Here is a 10163-nt window from a genome sequence, read left to right as displayed (position 1 = left end):
TCGGCAATGAGCAGCAGCGCCCCCAGGCCCCCCCACCAGCCTTAAATGTGGGAGGCAGGTATGTCTAACTGCGCTCCTGCACTGGAAGAACAATTACGCTTTTTAAAGAATATGACTAGTTTTCCGTTTTGATGTTTGAGAGTGAGGGGGCGAGGGGGCAGCGCCTGTCAAATCACTGTCCTCGTCACAGCCTGCATGCCAGCAAAGGAGGGTCTGTGTGACACCACAGCTTCCTCCATCTGCCACTCAGCACATTTCATGGGAACACCCAGGCAGGAGGCTGGCAGCCTGAGAAGCTCTAAGTGCCGGGCAGAGAAAGCTCAAGCATCATTTAAAATTTGCTTTGCCAGGAACTTTACTGAGCAGATACGACAGTTACAATAACTGCCCTGCTTCCCAAGCTTTGTTCCCCAGATCCTCAGCAAGACTTATTCTGAGACAAGGCCCCTGCTTACAGCTCATCCCACAAAACAATGAACTGCTTAGAAGGACTGTTGTAAGCAGAGCCAGCTGACAACTTCACTGATGGCTCCTCCACAGGTGACTTGCTCTTTATGAAAAATAAATGAAAACCACCACATCTTGTACCATGCATTATCTGTCAAAAATAATTTGGAGAGTGGCTGAAATTCCATCTAGATAAAACTGCAATAATGGCAATAATCTGGGGGAAACAACCGGAGCAGACAGCAATTACATGTGCTCCTACCATTTGTTTTTCAAGTTAACAACTCACAGGTTTTGGGGTCTACTCAGCTGCCAGCCATGCAATTGCGCAGCAGGAGTGCCCAGGAAGGACTCGCCTGCTCTTTTTGGAGGCAAGCCTTCTGCAGTGATCTCTGCCTTATCTCCTTCGGATGGGATTACTGCCACGTGCTCTGCACCAGCTAACTGGGAGCTGCAGCTGGAGCACCCCGGCGCTGCCTTACTGTGCGCCCTGGCAATGCAGGATGCCCCTGCTCCCCTCAGCCCATTTGCACGCGGCGTTTAAGGGTCAGTGCTTCACTTACGGGAGGTGGAGGTCATTGCTTCCTTCGCCCGAAGAAGAGGCTCCAACAGCATATTCGTGGTGACAAACCGTGAGGTTGCTCTAGTTGCAAACAGCCTTAATCTTGTTGACTGCCACGGCATGCTAAGAGCTTGGTTAGAGCAGCATTCCCTCTGGGGATCCAGGACTGTGATAAAAGCTGTAATGGGGTGGGGGAACTCGATAAGGTTTTTATAATTTGATTTTCCATTATCTGTTTTCTGATTCTGAGCTGAAACATCAATTGGGGTCAATCCTTTATGTAGATTTATAAGGTGGGAGTGCTTAGAGTGCTCTACTCTAAGATCAACTTACCTTAAGGTAAAACTCTTTTGTATATACAAATACAAAAGAACAGAGCTTACCCATATAAGCTTGGTATATCGAGGTATTTTTTAGGTAATGTCCAAAATGAAGTTGCAGTATAAATAGAAAGTTTTGCAAAATGCTCAAAAAGGCACTATAAAACTGCAAGGACAACTAAAGTTCATAAGTAAAACATTTCTCAAAGATCCAAAAATAAGTGAATTTGCATACTTAAATACCTGGTACTCTAGTCTGCTGCACAGCAGCATTTCCCATCTAATGACTACTTTTAGGTATTACAAGGGAAGTGCAAAAGGAGTTGCTTTTTAAAAATATTTAAAAGCTCAAAGCTATATGGCTGCTTTTAAAGGATGAAATGAAGTTTAAAAAAACCTCGTGTTATAAATACAGGCAAATGCCACACTATCATAAGCTGCTGCATTACAGTGGGCATCTCTGGTAACATTCAGGATCATTAAAAGCACAGAATGAAAACAAAGTTACCAAAACTATATTAGTTAAATACCATACGAATAGAGACACCATATCCTTTGCTGCTTTGGAAGTGATGCTTTAACATACAACCCCAATGAGCTTAGTGGGGAATTTACTTCTCTCAGAAACTAATTTTTGGCTGTCTGTAGACTCCAGATGAAAAACCACTGTCATTAGTACACCTTGTTCACATCACCGAGGTTTTCTTTGCCACCGAACATTTCTTTCCAGAAGAAAGAAATTCAACCTTCTGGCTTGGCCATTCATTGACAATTACTTGACCACCATCAGTTACACAAGAAAAACTGTTATAAATAAAATGCTGTTAAGATTAATGAAGAAAGTAATCCCATCATGCTCCTAGGGCTCCAATCTTGCAAACACACCATCAGGGCAGAAATCTAACATCCATGCAAACAGTTCTAGTTTAAAGTCTTTGGTAGTACCTATATGCCCTTACAGCAACTTACAAGCAAATCACCCTACAGTTCTGAAAAGAAAAAAAACCAACCCAGGGATTTAAGGCCAGAAATGGTTTCTTATCAAGATAATCCCTTAAAGGATCAATTTTTAAATCTCTGCAACAAACTAAACAGGTTTGCATATACATTTCCAGCAAATATATTCCATCATTGGAGAGCAAGTGCTAAAAACTGAGCAGATGAACTACACCACTGCCATAAGAAAAACTGAAGTCTCTGCTTTCAATGCAAGAAAATCAGCTCAGCCGTAATTATACAGGGTAACTACAGTACTACCAGAACTGAAACCTTCCAAATCCCATTAGTTTCTTCCCAGATACCCACCCCCACCTTCCAGTCAAAGTGCTTCCGAGGAATGAGGCACAAATAAGGCAGAAACAGGCAGGAAAAAGGCATCAAGACTTGGAACACTCATCTACCAGGAGATTCTGAGCTAAATGAAGTTAGCCCTTGAAGTTAGTGCCACAGCTCCTACCAGTGCTACTGTCACAGCACACATGCAAGCAATGCTGACTCTTTTACTGGACATGAACAATGGCAAAAGCAAATGCCTAATGTAAAGCTTGCCTTCCACATCCCTTTTCCCTCTCCCACAAATCCCAAAGAAAAAGCTCCTTCTGACCCTGAGAGGACTAACAAAAGGAGATGGAGATTCTCCCTCTGTCTTTGAGGTCACCACTTCTGATCTAGCCATAATTCAGTAATTACTCAGTTCGTGTGGCTCTCCAGAAGCATACATTAGAAACCTGGGGAGGGGGACTGAAGCATTACACCATTCCTGACCTCAACCACCTCTCTGCCACACATCCTCAAAGCTCCCTCTGCCTGCAAGTGGAAAGGTTAGCAAGCGATGCAGCTTGGGGGATTGATAACAAATCTGCAGGGAATATACCCTGCAAGGACTCTGAGCACTAAGCAACCCAGTGTTTGCTAGAAGAAAGATTTCTGAATGCAAGTGGTGGGGTCCTCTGAGAGATTTTTTTTCTTCTTCTTTACTAACGGTTTCATTGCTGATGAAAAGCACTGAACTAGCAGCACCAGGAGGCTGAAGTCTCCACAGAATCAGGTAGGCAGACTTCTCACAGGCACGGCACCTGTCCCCTCAAAGTATTACCCTTATCCTAATCCTTTCCCCTGTTACACAATTTCATGTCACGCACAGGCTCACCACTGCACTTTCACAGCTTTCATCTCGAGGCAGTTAGATGCTGTGGGAATGGGCATTAGAGACTAGGTTGAAGGCAGATAATACAAAAGATGACAGCAAGATCAGGCACCTACAGGTCACACAACCAGGGACTGAAACTTATATTCACGGTGGGACAGCTATATCTTTAAGGAAGTGTAAAGCAAGGGCAGTGAGCCTGTTTCCCTTTCTCCAAGAAAGATATCAGCATGGATGCATTCATTAATATTTCCTACCTCTCTTCCTATCTAGCCCCAGAATTTCCAATACTTTCCTCCTATTTCTTTTACGCTAACTTCAGATAAAAAGTGTTACATCTGACCCTACACAAGGGAGAAGCAATATCAGATGTCTCCCAAGGAGCTGCAGCAAAGACAGGGAGGGCTCTCCTCTCATTAATTCACTGATATTGAACTTTTCCCACAAAGACAGCCAAAGGATCTGTGTGCTTGCTGGAAAGTATTTTGGATGAGCACAGATTCTCAACATGCTGACCACCATGTCTTGGGTCCATCATTTGGAAATGACTCTCACCCAGACACAAGAAGATTCTCCATACGCCAAAGCGTTAAGTCCTACAACCCAGGTCCTGCAAAGAAAAACAGCTGGATTGAAAGACTTCCGAGCATCTCAAAGGTAGGAAAATGATAAAGCAACTGAATGTAGGGAGTGTGAATCACAGCAGGAGAAAAATTAAATCATCTACATGGGAGACAATTCTGCTCCATCTTTTAATACTTCAACACTCCTGTCCTCTCATCTTACCATTACAAGAAGCTGATTCGTGAAAATAAGATCTTGGTACCTTAAGGTCTGCACAGCTTCTCTGCTTATTCCTTTTACCTCCTGCCAAAAGGCTGCTTCTGGCAGAATTGGAATTAGTTGCTGTGGAAGTGATTGTGATGCTGCAGACAAAAGAATCTGAGTCCAGTAAAGAAAGCCAGTAACAACAGAAGCTGGACTTTTGAGGGAAAGTGGATTTCCATGCAGATGTTCAAAGCAATAAAGGTGGAAATTAAAATAGATAGCCACACAAATATGATTCTCTAGCAGGACTGTCTCCAAGAAGGCAGAAAAGGACATCAATAAATCTTCATTATCTGAATTGCTAAACATATCTAAATAAAAGAAGAAATTCAAACATTAGAAGAACTCATCTTATTAAATGGATTTATATAAAACCAACTGTAACTTTGCTTGAACATATTTTACAGAAAGGGATGTTTATTGTTGTTGCCTTTTTTTTTTTTTTTTTTTTTCTTTTTACTTCTGCTGGCCTTTTACAGAGGTTTCATTTGCTGGATTTTTCTTTTTCTGCCTACAGGGAAGTGGGAATTTCCAGGCTTAAGAAGCTGAAATCCCCATGACATATAGTCCCAAGTTTTAGAGGCAACTATGATTTTGATTCTTACTTCACTCCCTGTTGGTTTCCTCCCTGATGCATGCAATAGATGTTTTGAATCTCAGCTGTTCCAACAGGAGAGAAATGAAAAGATCCCTGAAGGAACACAGCGTTAGTTCTTCCAATCACCTTGTTGCTACCACGCTTCAGAACTCAGACACATGAAACAGCACACATGAAGGGCTTGCAGCAGAAAGAGGCAAAAGCAGAGGGCAACAGACTGGACAAAACCAAGAGGTTTTCTATGTTCATCTGGTAAGAAGACTGTATTTGTATTGCATAGTAGTAATCTAAGGGTCCACTGAAGATACACGTTGCACGAAATCTCATTAACTTCTTGTCACAGAAACTGACTCCTGCTTTTTCTGACACATATGGTGATGTTCTCTGGTCCTGATGCATCAGAGAGACTGGTTTATTATAAAGACTTTTAAAGTTCCACCATAGTTTACTTACATAGTTCCTACTGCTAACAAAACCCGAGGAAAAAAAAAAATATTACTTAAAACACAACCACTTTAATTACATTGTATCTCGAGACTCATAAAAGTACATTCACTGTGCAAACCCTCTAACTCTACATTTCAAAAGACATTAATGTCTTATTTTAGTGCCCTGCATGGCTTTAAAGTCACACTCAAACCCAAATCAGGATAGGGCATGTGAGAACATACAGAACTTACGACTTTTAACACAACATATTCAGCAATTTATGAACACTACTGACACATTTAGCAGTCAGGGAAATAGGCATATTTTCATTCAAGTCACCTAACCAAAGTGATGACAATGCCCTAAAAGCTATCAGGTAATAGAGGCAACCATCCAGGGCTAAAAAAAAAATCAGCATTTAATTTTGTAAAGACCGGACAGACCTATCTTTAGAGATTCCAAGACACACAGTCAAATCTTCAGTAACTTGTTTTTATTTCAGGATTCAAGTGACTCTTCCAGTTAACTACTGAAGTTCAGGCTCAAACTAACAAAACCTCTGCTTGTATGTCAGGGCTTTCATGATCCCTCTTCAAGAGATTCTCTTCTGCAGCTGTGAATCTTGCTGGCACTCACATTTGTCCTGAGAGGTGATTAGGAATGAAGGCCCCCCCATTTAACTTTTCTGTAAATGTGCTCAGAGTAATTAGACCTAAACAAAATACATTGGCTCCACCAGGGCTCTGAAAATAAGGTAGACTGTTCTTTTTAGGACATCACCAGTGAGCACAGAAGCAAGAACAGAAGCCTCAGCAAGCATACTATGTTAACCTACCAACTCATTGAGTCTCCACTGGTTTTAGCAAGTTTTAGAAACAGACCAAACCCACAAATAAGAAAACAAGCTATCCCAACACAAGCACTTTCATGAGGAGCAGCAGCATTTGAGGGTGGCTGCAGTCCTCAAGGCAGTTCTGTAATAACCCTGGCTGAACCCAGGTCTAATGAAGAGATGCTGGTTTTGTTGGTGGAGAGAAAGCATTTCACATTCCCTGGGGTACCTGCCTACAGCTCAGGGATCACCCCCATCAGCCCTCATCAGTCAAGCCTTTCCACAGCATGGAGTGTAGGGTGAGAGAAGGGATGACTACTCTTTTGTGAACATAGCAATGCTTCACTCTTACATCCTGATTCATTCGATGGGCTGAAGATCAGGGTGTCAGCTTACTCCTAATATTGATGAAAAAGGGTAGTCACCCTATTTGTAATCAGCTAGCATTATCTCATCTCAAGAAACAGTAACTCAGCAGCTAGCCTTAGGTGATAAGCAGGGGATTTCCTTAACAGTCCTCATCATTGAGATTGAAGAGAAGTTTTGGTTTTGTGTTGTTTTTTTTTAAAGAAAAAAGAAGTGGTAACAAGAAAGGGAATATCTTAAATGAAAGGCGGAGGAAACCAATTAACGCTTTCAGCTCATTCCCCTTCACCACTGCCTGGAAATTCTCCTCTGATATAAGCATTGGCTGCCTAGGGCTTTTTGAGAGACCCTTACACATCCTCACTGATTACTTCCCCTACTCAGGGAAACAGACTGTCCTTTACCCTAAATGCTTTTATCCTCTTGATGAGGTCTCTTACCCAGCTGGATCCTGCCTCCTTCTCCCACTGCAATCTCTGAGTCTGAAAGAAGACACCTGGGGACCTTCCACTTTGCTTAGGAAAGATATTTAATCCTTTAATATTCTCACACAGGGCTGAAGTGATGCACGCCTGCCCCCACCTTGAACACCTACAGTTACAGTCCTGGGTGGCAGATGTGCCCAGCTGAAGAGAAATCAAAGGAAAGGGTTTTCTCCACTGTTTTCTGCTCTTTCAGGAGTCATTTAAAAGCAGGTGCAGATAAAGAACTGAGGAAAAGCCCACAGGGGACTATCCTGCTGCACCCAGACAAGACGACGAGGCTTAAAATCTCTTCTGTATCTAATCTTAGTTAAATCACATCCCTGACATCCTCTGCCCTCTGTTTTGAAGGGTGCATTTTGCTCATTGCCTCCCAGCTCCCACACTCAGGGTCCAGGCTTATGTTGTCACCCTCACTTCTCTCCTTCCTGGGGCTACAGGTCTGAAGGAGGAGCCATCCACAGGCTTGTCTGAATTAATCCTTGGAAGGGGCTGTGGGGCTATTCCAGGCTTCGCTTCCCAGCAAAGCCTGGGTCACGACTCAGACAAGCCAGCAGACAGCACTGAGCGCAGACAATGATTTTTATCTTCAAAGTGCTTTACAAACTAACAAATCCTACTTCCCCTATGAGAGAAGAAAGAAGGAAAAGAAAAAGAAATCCCTAAAGATCACCGCCACGATGGAGCAGAGATAAAAATAACCCCCAAAGTCCTCTCATGTCAGAGCAGGTGCAGGGGAGGGAAGTTCTGCTGTGCAGCAGTACTTTGGGTTTGGCGTTTTTTGGTGGTGTTTCTGGCTTGTACACCAAAGACCTCAATTCAAACCCTGTTTTTGATCACTATGAATGGTACAGTAGGGCAGAGACTCTCAAGCCGTGACCAGCAGGTCTCTTCCTCAAGGGCTGTGGAGGGAGGGTCTGAGAAGCAGGCAACAGTGCACGGGTGTCTTCCAAGAATCCACTTGCCTGTTCAGACTGCAAAAGTGCCGCACGATTAATTATACATCTGTGCTACAAAAGATCAGGTCTGTAACTGCAGGGGGTGCTATTCATCAGCCTTGAAACGCACTGGCAGAGGACAGCCAGGGTCCAGCAGTTAAAATAAAGAAATAAATAACTACAAAAGCAGGATGCGCTCTGGGTCGTTATGAGTGAAGTGCAGCAGCGGGACCCAAGTGACCCAGGAGCAGAGAGGATGCTGGTGCTGCAGCCGGTCGGGATGCGGTGCTTTGCCCTGGAGCTTCATGAACCAGAGTGGTGGAGAAGCCACCAGTCACAGGGGTGAGGTGCGTGGGCAGAGCGGTGGCAGCAAGGAGCCTGCCTGACACCTGCATGCACTTTTCTTTCCTCAGCCCTCCCCTTTGGTGAAGGCGACAAAACATCACATTCCCAGCAGCGAGAGTCCGGTTTCAAGTGGCTTTACTGCAGGGGCAAATTCAGAGGGATGCCTTGCCCCTCACCCCTTTCTTTTGAAGCCCCCCTTTCCTGGAGCACGCGTTTAGTAAGTACAAATACACCACAACATTAGGCATCCTTCCACTGTCACTTTCCACTACCCTTCCTCCTCCAGACACACACACTAACACAAAATGACGGCTTCCTCAACAGACTGAATGAGCAAAGCCCTCGTGCCGATCCTTAATTGTCTTGAGCTGTACTCCCTCGCTTCAGTCATATTATATCACTAAACTCAAAGCAGCCCACCCACTGCCCCTGCCTTTGTCCGAAATCTCAAGTGAACGGTAAACTGGACACAAGGAAAAAAAAAAAATTGCTGAAGAAGAAGGGAGGGGCAAGCTAACCCCCCCCCCCCCCACACTTTTCCTCCTCCCCCTTTTTTTTTTTCCTCTTTTTCTTTTTTTTCTTTTTTTTATTTTGAGGTTGCTCTTTGCTGGTGCACATTGCTATTGTGCGATTGCCAGTTGAAAAAAAAAACCACAACAAAAACAAACAAACAAAAACCTACCCCTCAAAACAACAACCACCAAAACACCCCAAAAAGATGGAGATATTAAAGAAGAAATCCTATCTCACAGCCCTTGAGAATGTGACCCTGAGGCCCTGCCCTTCTCCCTCCTGACGTACCCACCCATCACGGTGACACGGCAGGCCCCCCCCCCATCCACCCCCCTGCTCCTCTCAACCTGCAGAGCCGGGAGGGGGGGGTAAAGCAAAACCAAAAAAAAAACAAATCACGCATCCAAACCCAAAACAAAATAAAAAAACAAAGCCAACGCCAAGGAGAGATGCTGGGGGAGGGCGGGGGGGGTGGGAGCACCCTCCCCACACACACACACGCATAAACCCCATAACCCATTTATGTCGGTCTGGGAGCAGAAGCCAGACTGCAGCGAGCAGCCACCAGCTGGGGCCTTTGCAAAGGGACAAGGCGAGCGGGTCCGGTGACAGGCGCCGGGCGCCGCCGCCGCACGCCTGGTGGGCGAGAGCTGGCCTCTCTGCAGGGCAATTTTCCACTCTCAACTTTCAGGGAGAGGGAGAGGGAGAGAGATAAAGCCCATTTACTGTACCTTTCTGGCATCTTTCTCAGCTTTTCCCTGCCGCTTCTCCCCACCCCCTTCCGATTTATCTCAGCTACTGGTTTTATAAACCGAGAGGGTGGAGGGGAAGAGGGGGGGGGGAAGGGAAGAGGAGGGGGCTTTTTTTTCTCTGCTCTCAGCCCCGTCTGCACCTTCTGCCTGAGCCCGCCGGTGAAGTCACAAGGCTGAGTCTCTGACATCACACAGAGCCCACAAACGCCGGATTGTGACTTCACTGCAGGGTAGAACAGGGAGGAATAGGAGAGGGGAGGGGAAAAGGCTCTTATTCAAACACATATCTGCAGTAGTAACAAAGGGAACTCAGGAAATGGCTGGGCAAGGAAATGGCTTTTTTTTTTTTTAATAAAAACATACTGTCTTTTCTTGTCGTGGTTTTTGGTGGGTTGCTGCTGGTTTTCGTTTGGGGTTTTTTTGTTGTTGTTTTCGTTGTGGTTTTTTGTTTTTTCCCCCCCCCCCAAATTAAGTTTGTGACCAAGATGGAAACACCTTTCAAAGCAGTCTGGGCAGGACAGCCAGCCAGCCCAGGCGCCGTCCTCCCGCACAGCTCAGGCTCCCGCAGCCCCTTGGGGACAGAGGCACCGGGCGCCGCGGGGGCG

The sequence above is a fragment of the Chaetura pelagica genome, unplaced genomic scaffold (assembly GCF_000747805.2).
Source record: "Chaetura pelagica isolate M959 unplaced genomic scaffold, ChaPel_1.0 scaffold752, whole genome shotgun sequence".
Lineage (NCBI taxonomy): Eukaryota > Metazoa > Chordata > Aves > Apodiformes > Apodidae > Chaetura > Chaetura pelagica.
This window is presented reverse-complemented; position numbering follows the sequence as displayed.